Source organism: Hyla sarda, chromosome 2, assembly GCF_029499605.1.
Source record: "Hyla sarda isolate aHylSar1 chromosome 2, aHylSar1.hap1, whole genome shotgun sequence".
Lineage (NCBI taxonomy): Eukaryota > Metazoa > Chordata > Amphibia > Anura > Hylidae > Hyla > Hyla sarda.
This window is the reverse complement of record NC_079190.1, coordinates 206,848,001-206,867,519: the sequence shown is the minus strand read 5'-3', so window position 1 is coordinate 206,867,519 and position 19,519 is coordinate 206,848,001. Positions and strand designations below refer to the sequence as shown.

Here is a 19,519-nt window from a genome sequence, read left to right as displayed (position 1 = left end):
GCGCGCGCGCCCTAGGGAGCGGGGCCGCGCGCGCCGGGACAGGACTGACGGAGAGCGAGTCAGGTACGGGAGCCGGGGTGCGCATCGCGAGCGAGCGCTACCCGCATCGCGAATCGCATCCCGGCTGGAGGCGGTATCGCAGCGCCCCGGGTCAGTGGATCTGACCGGAGCGCTGCAGTGAGGAGAGTGTAGCGAGCGCTCCGGGGAGGAGCGGGGACCTGGAGCGCTCGGCGTAACACTTATCAAAACTAGCTAGAAATACATTAGTAAAATAGGGCCATGCAAGCACGTAGAAAAGATGCTCATGGCACTCGATGCACTGGTATAAAAGGTACTTCTTTATTTCAGACAAAAGGGTTCACAGACTTCGGGAGCGGAGACGAGGGAGACAGGTCAACGACCGTTTCACCGCAATTGCGGCTTCTACTGGACCATACGTCACATCCAGTTTCACAAACTTAAGTATGCGACCATATATATATATATATATATATAAACCTACAACTAGCACCCAATAAGAATCCAGAAATATAAAGTCAAAAAATTAAAATACTTTATTTAGAACATTTCAATATACACAATATGGGACCCACCCAATTAAAACAACCCATCCTTAAAAATGAACCCCACAAATATAGACAGGGGATAGCTCATCTCTAGACCCTAGCATACATGAAAGAATCACAAAAATATCAAAATCAAAGAAGGAAATAATGTGGTCATGTGTCATTACCTAAGGTAGTCATACTGGGTCCTGCAAGATCACTATGCCCGCCTCAACACATGTTTCGTATTATTCCTCAGGAGGTGGGGATTAACACACTTAGTGTCCTTTTTATATCCGCCTGTCCATAATTGGCGCATGCGTCCGGGCCGCCCGCCGCCGGTAGTTCCGGGAACCGTCACTGAGACGCACACGTCACATCCGGTGACGCGCTATCCCCGTATTGACAGCTCCTCGGAACGCCCAGCATGCGCCCCACTATCTCAAACACTCTAGCCTAGATAATAACAGATGACCACATTTTACAATATTTATAACGCCCAATAGACCGCATGGATGAATAATGGATGGGTAATAACACAACTTAGATACGTTAAATATTATCAAGAGCAACCTGTACTCCATCCCACTTGCCTAAATACAAAAATCATTACCCAAACAGTGAATACATTGCATAATTATAATTTTAAATTTAAGTTACGTAACGGAACACACACATCAGCGCAACATATTGCATATCACATATTTTTAATTACAAGTATCAGGATGCAACACTACATCCATATCTATAATCCTATTGGACATAGACCCCCCTCCCCCCCCCCTCTTTTTTTTTTAACCCCTAAGTGTAATCCTTCACTATGTGTAAGTGAATATTCTGAAAGTGCATTAACATAAGGATATAATTCAAAATATAATAATAATAATACTAAAACTGTGTAAAGAAGGTGGTATTTGAACCTTGCTCAACCCATAATAACACCCCTGTCCCCCTCCCCCCTTTTTTTTGTATAATATAACCCAAGTGATAAAGATGGTCAAAAACCAATATAAATAATAGTGCATATCTCCATATTCAATCCATAAACCTAAACCTCCCCATTGCAAACCAATACCACACTCACACACCGTACACCCCCCACCCCCTTATCCCCCCCCATACGCCCTCACACACACTTGCACACACACACTCCCCCCCCCCCACCATGCCCACCATACATCACAACTATCATACACAATTGCGCTGATGTATTAAATTCTTCCTATTGTTCTTCTCGTAGGTGGACAGATCTTCTCATCCTGCAGTAATCAGCGTGTTCGTAAAGGACAACTAAGATGGTAAGTAGGAATAAAAACTAAATTAAAATCTTACAAGAAAGATGAAAAGCTCAGATACTCATTGAAACCTTTGGGGGCCATCGTGTTCAATTCAATTATCCATTTGGTCTCTTTTTTCAGGAGGGCATTCATCATATCCCCCCCTTGGTTGCCCATATATACCCTATCAATTCCTTTCACGGTGAGAAGTCTCCAATTAGATTGGTGGTGTTCCCTAAAATGCCTCGCTACTGGTTTCCCTCTCATACCTGGTTGGTCACACCAATCCTCTTGGGCTGATCTTTTTATATCACGGATGTGTTCCATTACGCGCATTTTAAGTTCACGTTTGAGATAGTGGGGCGCATGCGTGAACCGTGACACTGTTTGGTCAGCGGAGATACACCTGCGCCAATCTACTCTAACCTTGTGAGGATATCCCCCTGTCAGTATGCATGCGTGTGGTTCCGTCACCGCTGGGCGTTCCGAGGAGCTGTCAATACGGGGATAGCGCGTCACCGGATGTGACGTGTGCGTCTCAGTGACGGTTCCCGGAACTACCGGCGGCGGGCGGCCCGGACGCATGCGCCAATTATGGACAGGCGGATATAAAAAGGACACTAAGTGTGTTAATCCCCACCTCCTGAGGAAGAATACGAAACACGTGTTGAGGCGGCGGCGGGGGCATAGTGATCTTGCAGGACCCAGTATGACTACCTTAGGTAATGACACATGACCACATTATTTCCTTCTTTGATTTTGATATTTTTTGATTCTTTCATGTATGCTAGGGTCTAGAGATGAGCTATCCCCTGTCTATTTTTGTGGGGTTCATTTTTAAGGGTGGGTTGTTTTAATTGGGTGGGTCCCATATTGTGTATATTGAAATGTTCTAAATAAAGTATTTTCATTTTTTTACTTTATATTTCTGGATTCTTATTGGGTGCTAGTTGTAGGTTTATAGTTAGTTCATTCTAGCATTTATGGACTTTAGTCGGTGTATGGCCGGAATTGTAGGTTTGTATTTAAGTATGCGACCAGCCTTCCAAATCAAGTCTCACCTGTGAGTTGACTACTCCATTGCTGAAAGGTGAGGAGGGCGCATACTGAAGTTTGTTACAACTTAAGTAAGTGTTCACACATAGAAAAAGACGCAACATATAAAAACGTGCATACACATGAAATTACAATAAAACCATGATTGGAAAGGCACATACTAAATGGGGTCAGAACTAAAACTGAAAATGAAAAAGATAATAATATCTATAAAGATAACAAAGAAATCTATATATCTATCTCTGACCCTAAAACCATAATGTACATGGCACCAAATAACAGTAGTGATATAAAGCCCTAAAGTATATGCGACAAGGAAATCAACATAACCACAACATAAATCTATTTATTCCAGATACTGATATCTTTTTACTCATTCAGTCCCAGGTTGCCCAAGACTTCTGTCTTCAGGATGATCGATGTTTCATGTTTTAATAACATATCATTTCTCTTACCCCCATCAACTAGATTTTGCACACAAAGTAATCCCATGAAGGACATAGATTTGATGTCACCTCCATGGCATTCCTGTATGTGTTTGATTAGTCGGGGCAAACCTTTGCCAGTAGCTGTAGAGCGTACGTGTTCGGAAAAACGAGTGTTAACGGATCTGATCGTTTTGCCTATATAAAAATGCCCACATTGGCATTTGATGGCATAAACCACAGATTTGGTCCGGCAAGTACTGTGTTGGCTAACAAACCACTTAACCCCTCCCAACTGGACTTCCTGACCTGGTTACATACATTTACACCAATGGCATGAGCCACATCTATAATTTCCTTTGGGGGTATATTTGGATAACCAGTCATCTTGGGTAGTAGTCACACAACCCTTAATCAGCTTGTCTCTTAAGTTGGGGCTTCTGTGGAACGTGATCAGAGGCTTTTTCTTGGCCACATCCCGCAGATGCTCGTCCTGGGCTAAAATGTGCCAGTTCTTGTGAATAGCCCTCTTTAATGTCGCCTCCATAGGGCTAAATTCAAAAGAAAAGACAAAGCGTTTATTCTGGTTAGAACCTGTCTGATGTCGAGGTTTTTCTTTATGATTGCAGTTAATGTTGCTCACGAATATTCACAATTTGAATATTCGTTGCGAATATGGCATATTCGCGAATTTGCGAATATTACAAATTTCGCGATTAAAATTCGCTATTACGAATATTCATCTTTTTTTCAAACTGTTTTAAAAACTGAGCACATTGTAGGGATCTCCTTCGACTGATAAATGCAATGCTTATCATTTCATTAAAGACCCAGGGATGAGACTGTGAGGCAAAAGGTTTATGCATGCGAATATTCGCATTGCGAATATTCGCAATACGAATATTCGCAATGTGAATATTCGTGGAAATTCCACCCTACTTATGCCTGTGAGCCAATGAGAGTTCTGCAAGCACAGTTGTCAGAGCTTAGCAACGTCCCTAGAAACGTCCCTCGCATGATGTTATAGCGCACATGCGCAGACGAGTAAAATTTCGCTATTAATTTTCGCATTTGCAATAGCGAAATTTCACAATTCAAAAAAACTTCGTCCTCATATTCGCGAAATATCGCAAATTCAAATAGGGCATATGCCGCTCATCACTAATTGCAGTGTGTTCTAAACTTCTTGCTTTTATGTAAGCATGTTGTAATAAAGGTTTGGGGTATTTTCATTTCAAGTAGTCGCCCCAATAATTCTTCTGCTGGTTTATCAAAAGAGGTGAGTGTGTCATTAATTCTACGTAGTCTAATTAGTTGTCCATATGGAAGTGATTTTTTAACATAGTCAGGGTGGTAACTTTCAAAACTAAGTAACGAATTGGTTGCGGTTCCTTTGCGGAAACCTCTCTTTGCGGTTCCTTTGCGGAGGAGGAGCGGTGGTCGGAACACTGAAGTGGGGCAGTACACAGACATGCAGCCTCCAGCCATACACTCTATAAGGCTGAAGGCTGTATGTCTGTGGGGGAACTATACTGCACCTAATGTGGAGAACTATACTGCACCTAATGTGGGGAGCTATACTGCACCTAATGTGTAGGAACTATACTATACCTAATGTGGGGGAACTATACTGCACCTAATGTGGGGGAACTGTACTGCACCTAATGTGGGTGAACTATACTCAGGTCTCAAGTCCTACAGGAATGTGTGGGAACTGAGTTCCTGCACTTTTTCCACAGCAGGAACACCATTCCCATTAGAAGTAGTCCTTCATGACCATCTCTTGAGTGCAATTCTTGGATGAGTTCCTTCACTTTTTTTCACCAGGACTTGACCCCTGACTATACTGCACCTAATGTGGAGAACTATACTGCACCTAATGTGGGGGAACTGTACTGCACCTAATGTGGGGGAACTATACTGCACCTAATGTGGAGGAATCATACTGCACCTAATGTGGGGGAACTATACTGCCAACCTAATGTGGGGGAACTATACTGCCAACCTAATGTGGGGGAACTGTACTGCACCTAATGTGGGGGAACTGTATTGCATCTAATGTGGGGGAACTATACTGCACCTAATGTGGAGGAACTATACTGCACCAAATGTGTAGAACTATACTGCACCTTATGTGGGGGAACTGTACTGCACCTAATGTGGGGGAACTATACTGCACCTAATGTGGGGGAACTGTACTGCACCTAATGTGGGGGGACTGTACTGCCAACCTAATGTGGGGGGAACTGTACTGCCAACCTAATGTGGGGGGAACTATACTGCCAACCTAATGTGGGGAAACTATATTACCAACCTAATGTGCACCTAATGTGGGAGAACTGTACTGCACCTAATGTGGGGGAACTATACTGCAACTAATGTGGGGGGAACTGTACTGCCAACCTAATATGGGGGGAACTGTACTGCCAACCTAATGTGGGGGGAACTATACTGCCAACCTAATGTGGGGAAACTATATTGCCAACCTAATGTGCACCTAATGTGGGAGAACTGTACTGCACCTAATGTGGGGGAACTATACTGCACCTAATGTGGGGAAACTGTACTGCACCTAATGTGGGGGAGCCGTACTGTACCTAAAGTGGGGGAACTGTACTGCACCTAATGTGGGGGAAATGTACTGCACCAAATGTGAGGGAACTGTACTGCACCTAATGTGGGGGAACTGTACTGCACCTAATGTGGGGGGAACTATACTGCACCCAACGTGGGGGGAACTGTACTGTACCTAATGTGGGGGAACTATTCTGCACCTAATGTGGGGGAACTGTACTGCATCTAATGTGGGGCGAACTGTACTGCGCCTAATGTGGGGGGAACTGTACTGCCAACCTAATAAGGGGGGAACTGTACTGCCAACCTAATATGGGGGGAACTGTACTGCCAACCTAATGTGGGGGAACTATACTGCCAACCTAATGTGGGGGAACTATACTGCCAACCTAATGTGGGGGAACTATACTGCCAACCTAATAGGAGTCTATGGGAGTGAAAAAAAAGCCAAGAAAAACGCCATGTGGGTTTTAACTTTGGCGTTTTTGCTGGCGGTTTTTACTCTTTTTTGGATTTTAGCGATCCAAAAAAGTGATGGAGATACCTTTTTTAATAACATTTCATAGTGTACCATTAAAAAATAATAATAAAAAAGATACAGTAGTGATGGAAAAAATTATATTTCTCGAAATGTATTTTTTTTCTAACAAAATTTTTATAAATTTTGAAACAGGGATCAATTTATGTGGGTGGGCAGGGAACTAAAAATGTAGCCAAAAATAAAAAAAATTTAGAAAGGGGCCATTTAAATGTAAAAATTCTATATTTGATTTAATTAATTTTGTTAAACTTTTTATTAATAATGTGGGGGAACTATACTGCACCTAATGTGGAGGAACTATACTGCACCAAATGTGTAGAACTATACTGCACCTTATGTGGGGGAACTGTACTGCACCTAATGTGGGGGAACTATACTGCACCTAATGTGGGGGAACTGTACTGCACCTAATGTGGGGGGACTGTACTGCCAACCTAATGTGGGGGGAACTGTACTGCCAACCTAATGTGGGGGGAACTATACTGCCAACCTAATGTGGGGAAACTATATTACCAACCTAATGTGCACCTAATGTGGGGGAACTATACTGCAACTAATGTGGGGGGAACTGTACTGCCAACCTAATATGGGGGGAACTGTACTGCCAACCTAATGTGGGGGGAACTATACTGCCAACCTAATGTGGGGAAACTATATTGCCAACCTAATGTGCACCTAATGTGGGAGAACTGTACTGCACCTAATGTGGGGGAACTATACTGCACCTAATGTGGGGAAACTGTACTGCACCTAATGTGGGGGAGCCGTACTGTACCTAAAGTGGGGGAACTGTACTGCACCTAATGTGGGGGAAATGTACTGCACCAAATGTGAGGGAACTGTACTGCACCTAATGTGGGGGAACTGTACTGCACCTAATGTGGGGGGAACTATACTGCACCCAACGTGGGGGGAACTGTACTGTACCTAATGTGGGGGAACTATTCTGCACCTAATGTGGGGGAACTGTACTGCATCTAATGTGGGGCGAACTGTACTGCGCCTAATGTGGGGGGAACTGTACTGCCAACCTAATAAGGGGGGAACTGTACTGCCAACCTAATATGGGGGGAACTGTACTGCCAACCTAATGTGGGGGAACTATACTGCCAACCTAATGTGGGGGAACTATACTGCCAACCTAATGTGGGGGAACTATACTGCCAACCTAATAGGAGTCTATGGGAGTGAAAAAAAAGCCAAGAAAAACGCCATGTGGGTTTTAACTTTGGCGTTTTTGCTGGCGGTTTTTACTCTTTTTTGGATTTTAGCGATCCAAAAAAGTGATGGAGATACCTTTTTTAATAACATTTCATAGTGTACCATTAAAAAATAATAATAAAAAAGATACAGTAGTGATGGAAAAAATTATATTTCTCGAAATGTATTTTTTTTCTAACAAAATTTTTATAAATTTTTAAACAGGGATCAATTTATGTGGGTGGGCAGGGAACTAAAAATGTAGCCAAAAATAAAAAAAATTTAGAAAGGGGCCATTTAAATGTAAAAATTCTATATTTGATTTAATTAATTTTGTTAAACTTTTTATTAATAATGTATTTTAATAATGTGTTGAATAAAGTGTGTTTCTAACTTTTTCACTTTTTTTTCTTAATTTTTTAAAATTTTTTAGGTAGTACTACTACTCCCAGCATGGGACACACTGTTCCATGATGGGAGTGGTAGTACATGTACTAATTGACAGATCACCCCGGGTTACACTTCTGACATCCTTTGCGATCCCCCTGCATAATGTATAGATGTGGGCGGCCGCTCTTCTCTGGTCCCCTGCACTGCCGCATATATACACCTATTCATATTTCCCGCAGAGAGCTGTGATTGGCCAAATGGTTCCAGCCAATCACAACTCTGTGGGAAATATGAATAGGTGAATATATATACGTCAGTGCAGGGGACCATAGAAGAGCGACTGGCCGCCCGCATTTATGCATTATACAGGAGAATCACAGTGGGTGTCAGAAGTGACACCCGCTGGGATCTTTCCTTAATTGCAGGTACTACTGCTCCCAACATGGAGCACACTCTGCTCCATGCTGACAGCTGTGGTACCTGCATTAATAGACAGATTACAACAGGTGTCAGAAGTGACACTCGCTGCGCTCTGTCTATTAATGCAGGTATTACAGCTCCCAGCATGGAGCTGAGTGTTCTCCATGTTGGGAGCAGTAGTACCTGCAGTTAAGGAAAGATCACGGCGGGTGTCACTCCTGACACCCGCTGCGATCATCCTTCATCCCTGAGATGCGGAGCTGGTCGCATCTCTGCTCACTGGCCGGCTCTGTACTCCGGCCGGCCAGTGATGTGAATATAAATTCACATCACTGATTCATATTTCCCACTGAGAGCGGGGATTGGCTGCCACCATCTGGCCATTCACCACTCTGGGAGGAAAATGTGAATTCTATTCACATTACTGACCAGCCTGGAGTCCAGAGCAGAGATGCAAGCGCTGTATAGTGCTGCTCCGCATCTCTGCAATAGATAGGACGATCACATCGGGTGTCAGGAGTGACACCCAGGGTGATCTGTCTATTAGTACAGGAACTACTACTACCATCATGCAACAGTGTGTTCCATGCTGGGAGTAGTAGTACTAACTAAAAAAAGAAAAGAAAAAAAAAAGAAGTTAAAAACACACACACACTTTATTAAAACACATTATAAACCCTGTCCCGACCCATGACATACTTGTACGTCATGGGTCGGCTCCCATTCTATAACGCGGGGCCACGGCCGGGACCCGTGGCTAATAGCGCGCGGCACCGCGTGGCGTTCAAAGTTGAACGACGCGTCTAAAGTGAAAGTAAACTAATGCTGGTTAGCTCAGGTAGCTGTTCGCGGCACCCCGAACAGCTTACAGGACAGCCGGAGGGTCCCTACCTGCCTCCATACTGACCGATCGCCGAATGACTGCTCAGTGCCTGAGATCCAGGAATGAGCAGTCAAGCGGCAGAATCATTGATCACTGGTTTCCTATGAGAAACCATTGAACAATGTAAAAGATCAGTGTGTGCAGTGTTATAGCTCCATATGGGAGCTATAACACTGCAAAAAAAAAGTGCAAAAAAAAAAAAAAAGAATAAAGATTATGTAACCCCTTCCCTAATAAAAGTTTGAATCAGCCCCCTTTTCCCATTTAAAAAAAATTGTGTAAATAAAAATAAACATATGTGGTATCGCCGCATGCGGAAATGTCCAAATTATAAAAATATATAGTTAATTAAACCGCATGTTCAATGGAGTACGCACAAAAAAATTCCAAAGTCCAAAATAGTGCATTTTTGGTCACTTTTCATATAATGAAAAAATTAATAAAAAGCGATCAAAAAGTCCGATCATTTCAACAAACTTCAAATCACGACGCAAAAAATTAGCCCTCATACCACCCCATACACAGAAAAATAAAAAAGTTATAGGGGTCCGAAGATGACAATTTTAAACGTATAAATTTTCCTGCATGTAGTTATGATTTTTTTAAGAAGTATGACAAAATCAAACCTATATAAGTAGGGTATCATTTTAACCATATGGACCTACAGAATAAAAATAAGGTGTAATTTTTACCGAAAAATTTACTGCCTAGAAACGGAAGCCCCCAAAAATTACAAAATGGTGTTGTTTTATTCAATTTTGTCGCACAATGAATTTTATTTCCGTTTCGCTGTAGATTTTTGGGTAAAATAACTGATGTCATTACAAAGAAGAATTGGTGACGCAAATGGATTTTTAGGTGCAAAATTTAAAGAGTTATGATTTTTTAAAGGTAAGGAGGAAAAAATGAAAGTGCAAAAATGGAAAAACCCTGAGTCATGAAGGGGTTAAAATACATTACTAATAAAAAATGTAAATTAATTATAAGAATATATTATTTTTAAATTTAAATGGCCCCTTTCTAAATTTATATTATTGTTGGCTACATTTTTAGGTCCCTCTGTCGGGTACATCTCTTTCCATCCCTACTGCATCCTTTTTTAATTTTTTTTTGGGTACCCAACAAATTTAGAAAAAAATGCCAAAGGGGCCAAAAAATGCAATTTTCACTAAAAGGCAAAAACGCCAGAAAAACTGCCAAAACGTAGGAAAAAGCGTTGGCAGTTTTTCTGGCATTTTTGCTGGTGTGTTTTTAGGTGTGAAAAAAAAAAACTAGTGGAAACCTAGCCATATATTGGTAAAACTTTATTTTTTTTCAAAAATTTAAATAGGGTCAAGTCTTTTAGTTAGAGTTTTTGAAAGCCTACTGTGTATTTCCATTCAAAGTAATTTTTTGTGATGCACATTCCCTAGCAATTGTGACACAGAGCAGCACAATAAAATAAACACTTCATATGTTGAACTTTCAACAGGGACTTGACTTGTGAGGGTAGATGGAGGCATGTTTTCCTGGGGATTAAAGAGCCTGGGAATACAACAGAATCAATTTCTATTTTTGTTTAAAAGGGTTTGTTTATTAAAAAAAAAAAAAAGAAAATTACATGTATAATTACAATACAGAAGGTGTATTGTTGTTTTATGGTTGAAATAATGTGAAAAAGATAATTCTTCCCTACAAAATTTTACCTGTTTTTTGGATTCTAAAAACCCTAAAACTGACAATTAGGGTAGAGTCACACATGCCGTATTTTGCTGTCTATTTGCTGCTGCAAATTTTCCTACCCATTGAAGTCAATGAATAGCAAAATCAGCTACGTATTTTGCTACCCACTGACTTCAATGAGTAGAAAAATATGCAGCAAAATACATCACGTGTGACCTAGCCTTAACATGATAACTCTGACACACCACCTTTTAAAGGATCTGATTGCAAAATGTAAGTTTGAAAGTTTTTCTTTTTTTCTTTCAACTGTGCGCCAAAGCCTGGCAGACACATCTACAAGAAACAGTCATTTTACTATTAGTAAATCAGGACAAATGTCTTTGTTTCTTTTACTTTTTATCAGCTTCCTCCTTTATTATCAGTGAAGGCAACCACAAAAATGTTACATAAAGTTGCATAAATATTACAAGTCTATCTAGGTGAAATTACATTACATGTAAATAAATTTCATGTTGAAGTCACATATTCATTGCATGCAAAAAAAATCTTCTGGTATGGTTGTGGCATTGTGAACACAAAGAACACTCTCTGTTCTACAAAGAGAGAATAAGAATATTTATGTAACCATGTAACAACCAAAAGTATAACAAGAAATAATATGAAAGTCAAACTCCATTTTAAGAACCAATCCAGATCCAAAATGTACTAAATACATGCACATCATACTTTACTCCAAAACCTACGGTATCAAATAGAAATTCTCTTTATATTTATTATAATATGAACTATTTAATATTTGTTCTGTCCCTAAGATCAGATTTCAGTTATCTGTTTACCGATTGTTTTTCTCAATTTTATTAAATATTTACACAGACCCAATACAAATACATAGAATCCACATTAATTATTGGAAACATAAGGGACATCTAAGTTTAGAAATTTACAAACAAGACATACTTTTAACCCCTAGACATCTTATCCCCTATCCAAAGGATAGGGGATAAGATGTCTGATCGCCGGGGTCCCGCTGCTGGGGACCCCCGGGATCGCCGCTGTGGCACCCCGCTATCATTACTGCACAGAGCGAGTTCGCTCTGTGCGTAATGACGGGCGATACAGGGGACGGAGCAGCGTGACGTCATGGCTCCACCCCTCGTGACGACTGCCACGCCCCCTCCCATAGACTTGTATTGAGGGGGTGGACCGTGACGTCACGATGTGCGGGGCCGTGACATAACGATGCTCTGGCCCCTGTATTGCCCATCATTACACGCAGAGCGAACTCGCTCTGTGCAGTAACTCGCTTGCGGTGCCGCAGCGGCGATCCCATGGGTCCCCAGCAGCAGGACCCTGGCGATCTGACATCTTATCCCCTATCCTTTGGATAGGAGATAAGATGTCTAGAGGAGGAGTTCCCCTTTAAGGACCTACTTTAAGGACTCAAAACAATCTTCATTTTTGCACTTTCGTTTTTTCCTCCTCATCTTCTAAAAATCATAACGCGTACAATTTTGCCCCTACAGAACCATAGAAGGGCTTGTTTTTTGCGCCACCAATTGTACTTTGTAATGACATTACTCATTTTATAACATAATCTGCGGCGAAACAAAAAAAAATTTTGTAAGGTGAAATAAAAAAGAAAACAATGCCATTTACCAACTTTTTAGGGCTTCTGTTTCTACGCAGTGCACTTTTTGGTAAAAATTACACATACGGTTACAGGGAAACCCAATTTATGTAGGTTTTATTTATTTTACTACTTAAAAAAAAATTAGAATGACATGCACCAAAATGAGTATGTTTAAAATCGTCATCTTCTGACCCCTATATGGGGCTTATTTTTCCACGTATGGGGCTATATGGGGCTTATTTTTTGCACTGTGGTCTGTAGTTTTTATTGGTACTATTTTTGCTTTGATGGGACTTTTTGATCGCTTTTTATTATAATTTTTTTGGTATATGAAGTGACCAAAAATTCACAATTTTGGACTTTGGTATTTTTTTACGTGTACGCCATCGCCCGTGCGGTTTAGCTAACCTTATATTTTAATAGTTTGGACATTTACGCATGCAGTGGTACCACATATGATTTTTTTTATTACATTATTTTATTTCAAAAATAGGAAAATGGGGGTGATTCAAACTTTTATTGGGGAGGGGGGCTTATTCATATTTATTCTCTTATTTTTCTTTTACCACTTTTAACTTTTTTTTTTTTTCCCTTAAGAGGCTATACTATGCAATCTTTTGATTGCATACACTGATTAGTGCTATGCCATAGCATATCCTTGATCAGTGTTGCAGGCGCTCTGCTGCTCTAGCCTGAAGGCATGGAGCAGTAGATTGCCGATCGGACGATGAAGAGGCAGGTGAGGACCCTCCCGTCGCCCAGTAAGCTGATCGGGACATCGCGATTCTGTCGTGATAGTCCCGTTCAGCTCCGCTGAGCTGTCGGGATAGTTTTACTTTTAGTTTAGACATCGCAATCAACTTTGATCGCGGCATCTAAAGGGTTAATGCCGGGAATCGGCCGGATCGGCGGTGCCCGGCATTAGCCGTAGGTCCTGGCTGCCCGTAGTAACCGGGACGCACGGGGTTTAACCCGTTCTCCGCACCTGAGAACGATTTAAACCCCATTAGCAGGACTCAGGACGTACAGGTACGCCCTGAGTTCTCAAGGACTCGGGAACGGGGGCGTACCTGTACGTCCTGCGTCCTTAAGTGGTTAAGCAGGGCCCACAAATATTTTTTTCAAGTGATTCGCACCCTTATCTGATTTCGTAAGGTATCTAATCTGTCATGAAAGAAAATCTGTTTCAGTGTATCATTGATCTCAAACATTCAAAAAGAATTCTTCAAGCAGTGCCTAAGGATGCACTTATCTGTTACTAATAAGCTAACATGAATCCTCTTGTCTACAATTAGGCCACTGGAATTCCATTGTGGAGACACCGGTATATAATGAAAAATCATGCTGATGGGAGACAGTGGGACCTGCCTACACCATGTAGTACGTATGAATGATTTAACCTGCGCCCACAATGTCTGGATCACAAAGTACAACCACAAGGCATGAAACAGATTCGCCCTTTTCAGCCCACATGTTGGACAGGCCCTAAGATAATAAGCAGGTGCTGCCTTAAATGAAAGGTTGAAAGCATATGTGGCTTTGTGAAGGATCCTGAAAATATCTACCTCCATTTTTTCATTTCAAATAGATTTATGTTCCTTATGCCACCCCAACTGTAATTTAGAATTAGCGTCAGGATCTTAAAGCCCATTACTCAAAGGATCAAGTAAAGGTTTTTAGATATTTCTGCTTGAGAACACAAAGGGAGGAGATCAACATCCTATCCTGTTTTTGCCCATTCTATCTAGAAAAGTTGCTTCTAAGAGGAGAAGTGCATGGCATCAGGACAGAGAACTAACAAATGCTTGTAACTGTAAAATACTGGTATCTATGGTAAGGTAGGATGTGGAATTGTGCAGAAAGCCATTCCCAAGGGAGCAGCTCCCCATCAGTCTCAGAAAGGATATACCCAAGGTAAACACACCCTTTCCCTCCATAATCTAACCCAGTGGTCTCAAACTGTGACCTTCCAGACATTGCAAAACTTCTACTCCCAGCATGCCCGGACAGCCGTTGACTGCAGTCATCGACTGTCCGGGCATTCGGGAAGTTCAAGTTACAGTTTGAGACCACTGATCTAAACAGTCGATTATCTGTCCCTTGTAGGAACAGCAAGGAGTTTCAGAGAGAAAGGGGATTGTGGGAGACTGAGTACAGAAGCCTATATAGTTTCCTAATAGCTTTCCAGGAGGCAGTGGTATGCATTAAGAAGAAGGTTCCAACTTTCTTCTTAGATTGTAAGCTCTGATATCAGGCATTTGTAGCCCCCTCTCAAGTTTTGAAAGACACAGTTTGCAGTAGTATATTTTGGGTTGTTTACCCTTCCATAGAAAGAAGGCAAAGGCTGCATGCAGTTGCAAGACATTATCATGCTGTAACAGAAGAGGGATCATATACAGAGGAGTTTGCCAAAGCCATCTATTGGAGAAGATGAGCTCGACCTACCAAGGATAGAGGAAAATTGTGCCAGCGAGTAAAATCCTGCTTTTGTTTTCTAATCAGAGGGGTATCATTCATTTTATAGACAGAAATTGGATGTCGCCCCACTTTAATGCCCAGGTATGTGAAGTGATCACTTTCATATAGGATCAAAAATCAGACAAAGATTTGAAGCAGGGATCCCCAGTTAGCAGCAGATAGTGTGCAATGCCATTATACCTTGGTCCTGAAACATACAAGACGTGTAGTGGATACAGTAACAAAAAGCCAGAGACTCAATACTTGATGGTGTGACTTTATTCGCTCCCCAAAGTTCAACGTTTCGGCAACAAACTGCCTTTCTCAAGCTTGAGAAAGGCAGTTTGTTGCAGAAACATTACACTTTTGGGAACAAATAAAGTCACACTCCATCAAGTATTGAGTCTCCGGCTTTTTAGTGCTGTATCCTCTATACGTCTTGTATGTTTCTCCGGGTTGGCATTCCTGGATGATTACTTGCACAGCTGTGGAGTCCAGTGCTGTCTCTTCAACACTTCTTTTTGGTCCTGAAACAGATATACAAACAGCTAGCTTGAGAGACACAAAGAGAAAGAGCAAATAACTAAAAGAACAAATAATTCCCCTCTGTGAGGAAAGAACTAGATGGAGTGGATGAAAAAAAATTGTAGAACATAGCAAAGCATAGTGCAATAATCTTGAATACAGACTCCTACATATGTCAGGAGACACACCAATTCTCCAAATATCATGAAAATAACATGCCCCCAGCCCCCCACAGTACCCAACTCTTTAATATGAACAGTTGCAGAGCTGGCTACTCTATTTAAGAGACCTAATATTTCCCAGTATGAGAACCAGATCACAATAGCAGTTCTTGTATACAAAAATTAAACATAATAAATGAGTATCACAAAAAAAAAAATACACAAGGGCAGTGCCCCAAACTTTTCATCAGCTCACAGAAAAGTGCCTCCCATCAATACGTACAGACAGTCAGGTAGGTTGTAAAGGCAGAGTGTTTTCTCTGTGCATGCGCTGGGTGTCCTCTTGGTGGTTCAAATAAGCCAAGTGAGACACAGCCAGGTGTCATGAAGGTTTCAGAGTAGCCATTTGGAAATAAGGTCTTTAGCTTAGCAGGTTACTGGAGGAGGAAACACAATTGCTGCTTTACAATCGACATACAGACCACCAAGAAGGCTATGCATTGCCTAGCTAACTCCACAGAGTAATCACCAAAAGTGAGAACTTTCTGACCCCTGACCATCGATTTCTTGAGCGTGTGCAAAATGGCATCTATACTAATAGTTTAGATATTTGATGATAACCTATAACTATTTTCTACATAGTTAGCGGTATGCAGCGGTGGTCCAATTTTTGGACCCTCTCCACCACACGTGAACCTGAGAGACCCAGACCCTCTTGCAGCTCAGAAGCACATAACTGAGTAAGCTAGTTGGTCATGACAAACTTTGAAAGACCCACAATACGGAGACTGTTCCTCCTCGAACGATTCTCTAGATTATTTTTCCTTCAGTTGTTGATTTTTGTGCTGTAACAGCCTTATAGCAGTATTGTTAGCTCAAGACAGCACAACTCTTACTCCAATTCTGTGAGCTAAGCCGATAGCTGGGACCCATCTTTTTACAGTTGCAGGAGTATGCCAGACACTGTAGCCTCTATGGATGCTTTTATGTCCAGCAGCAGCAGCTGAGCTACAACTGCAGCCATGGCCTTATAACAAACACCTTAAGCCCCCATCTCCAAACCTCATAGGAGAATACACAGTGAATTTACTGCTGTGCAGCGAATTTTGTGCAGCATTATATAGGCTGCATATACAATATGTGTCAACTAGGGCTGCACGGTATATAGAAATGGCAATCGAATGCCGATTAAAATATGTTCGTTTAGCCCTTGGCAAAATATGTGTTGACATTCGCTGCTCTTACACGCTGGTAGTCATATTACACTCTACCTCTTCTGACCCTCTCTCCTTTTCAGTTATCCTGGGCCTTTGCTCTCTTGGGTACGCTTAGTGAGGGGTCCAGGGTGGGAGTTCTGGTTGCCCACATGTCTGAAAAAAGTGAAGTCCCTTACCCAATTTATGACCGTTCTCATTACATTCTGGGGATTGGTATACCTTGGTTTTTGTTTCCCCGTTATTGCTCTCCTCCTGGTTGCTTTCCTTTGTTTTTCTGTTCTGGTCTCCCTTCCCCAACTTTGTGCATTTACTGAGATGCTTAGTCCCCTTTAGTGTCTATCTTCAGATCATTGACGGCTCCCTCCGATGTCCCCTCCTCTCCTTCTTCACCATGTTCCACCGGTGTCCGCTCTGCTCCCATATGTCTGGTACCTTTTGTTTGTCCATTGTCTGGTCCAGTTTTCCGCACCTCCTCCTTGCCCCCAAGGGTCTGTTAGTTAGCTATGTGTAAGATAGTGTTGTGGAATATGAAGGGCTTGCGCTCACCTAACAAGCGCATGAAAACTCTGCGTTTCCTGAAATGCCGTCGTCCGGACATAGTCTTGCTTCCGGAGACTCATCTGATGAAGCAGGATTTTCAGAGGATGCAAAAGCTCTGGGTGGGCAAGGTACTGGGCAGTCCAGCAGTGGAGGGCAAATCTGGATGTTAATCAGTAAATTGTTCCCGCACCATGCTCTCTCACATGATAGAGATGCTGAGGGGCGCTTCTCACATTTATAACTAGTTCATAATGGCGACACTTTTCATATATATAATGTTTATGCCTAATGGTGATAACTCTTCCTTCTTTGCATCCCTCGCAGATACAGTTAATGGCTCTAGTGGTCCGCTTACCATCCTGGGAGGGGACCTGAATATAGTGGTCGACATGCTACTGGACAGGAGATGCTCAGCCATTCCATGCCACGCCCAAGTGACAGGGTCCTCCCTCCCTTTCTGATGCCCACGGAACTGCTAGACTCTTGGCGACATTTACACCCTGACGGTCGTGAGTACAAGCACTTCTCACATGTTCACGGTTCGTGTTCTCGCATTGACCACATCCTGATCAGTCCCATGTTGAGCTCCCGCTTAGGGATGGTGGACATTCGGGATCTGGTCATTTTGGATCATACGCTGTTGGTCATGTCCCAGGGGCACTGATTTCTTATGGCGGTTTCCATCTTATGTAACAAAGGAAGATTCTTTTTTGAGTCTCCTCAGGGGGTGGTGGCTGGAATTCCAGATGGACAATGCAGCTCATATCGTCAATCCTTCTCTTTACTGAGAAACCGCGAAGGTCGTGCTTTGGGGTAAGTATAGTTTCTGATAGTGCCGCAGTAAAATGGAAAACCCTAGAGGGGCATGCATTGGCAAGCGCAGCTTTGGGGGAGGCTTACTCATGCTTCCTTGACTCTCCCACCGCGGACCACAAACTCAAATGGCAGGAAGCAAAGTCCTCGTATGAACTCTGGCTGGATAGGAAAAAGAGGTTCTATAGATCTCATTTTAGGCAGATTTATTTAGACAGCGCAATAAGGCGGGTTGCTTACTTGGGCGTATAGTGAGTGGATCCTATGTGCCAGCGCACGTTCTAGCGTTGCGTGACTGGACGGGGCGCATAACACACAACCCGCACTCCATTAACAACATATTGGGCTCCTATTATGCTGCTCTTTATTCTTCTCCCCCCACCCCAACTGATGAAGCGGTGAAATTTCTGGAGAAGCTGACCTTACCATCTTTGTCCGATGAGCAGCGTCAGGAACTCAATGCAGATGTTATGCTAGAGGAAGTGGCGGTTGGCATGCGCTCCCTGGTGACTGGGAAAGCACCAGGACCAGATGGCTATCCGGGGGAATTTTACAAACCCTTAGTAGACCAGGTATCACCCCCCTTGGTGGCATATTTTAATGAAATATTACGTACTGGGGTACTCTCTTCAGTGGCAAAGCTAGGTTATATTAAGGTACTCCCTAAGCCTGGCAAGGACCCCTTGGAGCCGTGCTCCTATCGCCCAATTTCTCTTATCAACCAGGATGTGAAATTACTATCTAAAATCGTGGCTGATCACCTGGCTAGGTTTCTGCCATCCCTTGTTGGTGACCACGAGGTGGGATTCGTGAAGTCCCGCTCGGCAGTCATGAACATCAGGAAGATGTTGGCAGTTCTAGATAGTGTTCGGGGCCAGTCGCGACCAGCAACCCAACCTGCAATACTCACCTTGGATGCTGAGAAAGCTTTCAACAATGTTCATTGGGACTGGTTGGGACTGGTCCTGTCCAAGTTTGGGATTGCAGGTCGTTTTAGCTCCTTTATAGGCAACCTTTATGAGGGACTTACGGCTAGAGTACAAATGCCAGGTATTCTTTTCTCCCCCCTCATGTAAGCAAGAGGTACATGTCAGAGGGGCCCCTTGTCACCTTTGTTGTTTGATCTAGCGATTGAACCTTTGGCCCGCTTTTTGATCTCCTTGGATGTCTACAGGGGTATAACTGTGGGCACACAGAAGATCA

General features: G+C 42.5%; 1 long non-coding RNA gene across 2 annotated transcripts in view; it reads left to right on the top strand.

The window, feature by feature from the left end:
• Window positions 1–346: 346 nt before the first annotated feature.
• Window positions 347–19,519, top strand: part of LOC130357790 (uncharacterized) — a 72,626-nt gene continuing 53,453 nt past the window's right edge. For both annotated transcript variants that reach the window (XR_008889265.1, XR_008889266.1), the window contains exons 1-3: window positions 347–462; window positions 1,786–1,843; window positions 13,899–13,983. This is a non-coding gene — a long non-coding RNA (uncharacterized LOC130357790). The remainder of the gene's footprint in view (window positions 463–1,785; window positions 1,844–13,898; window positions 13,984–19,519) is intronic.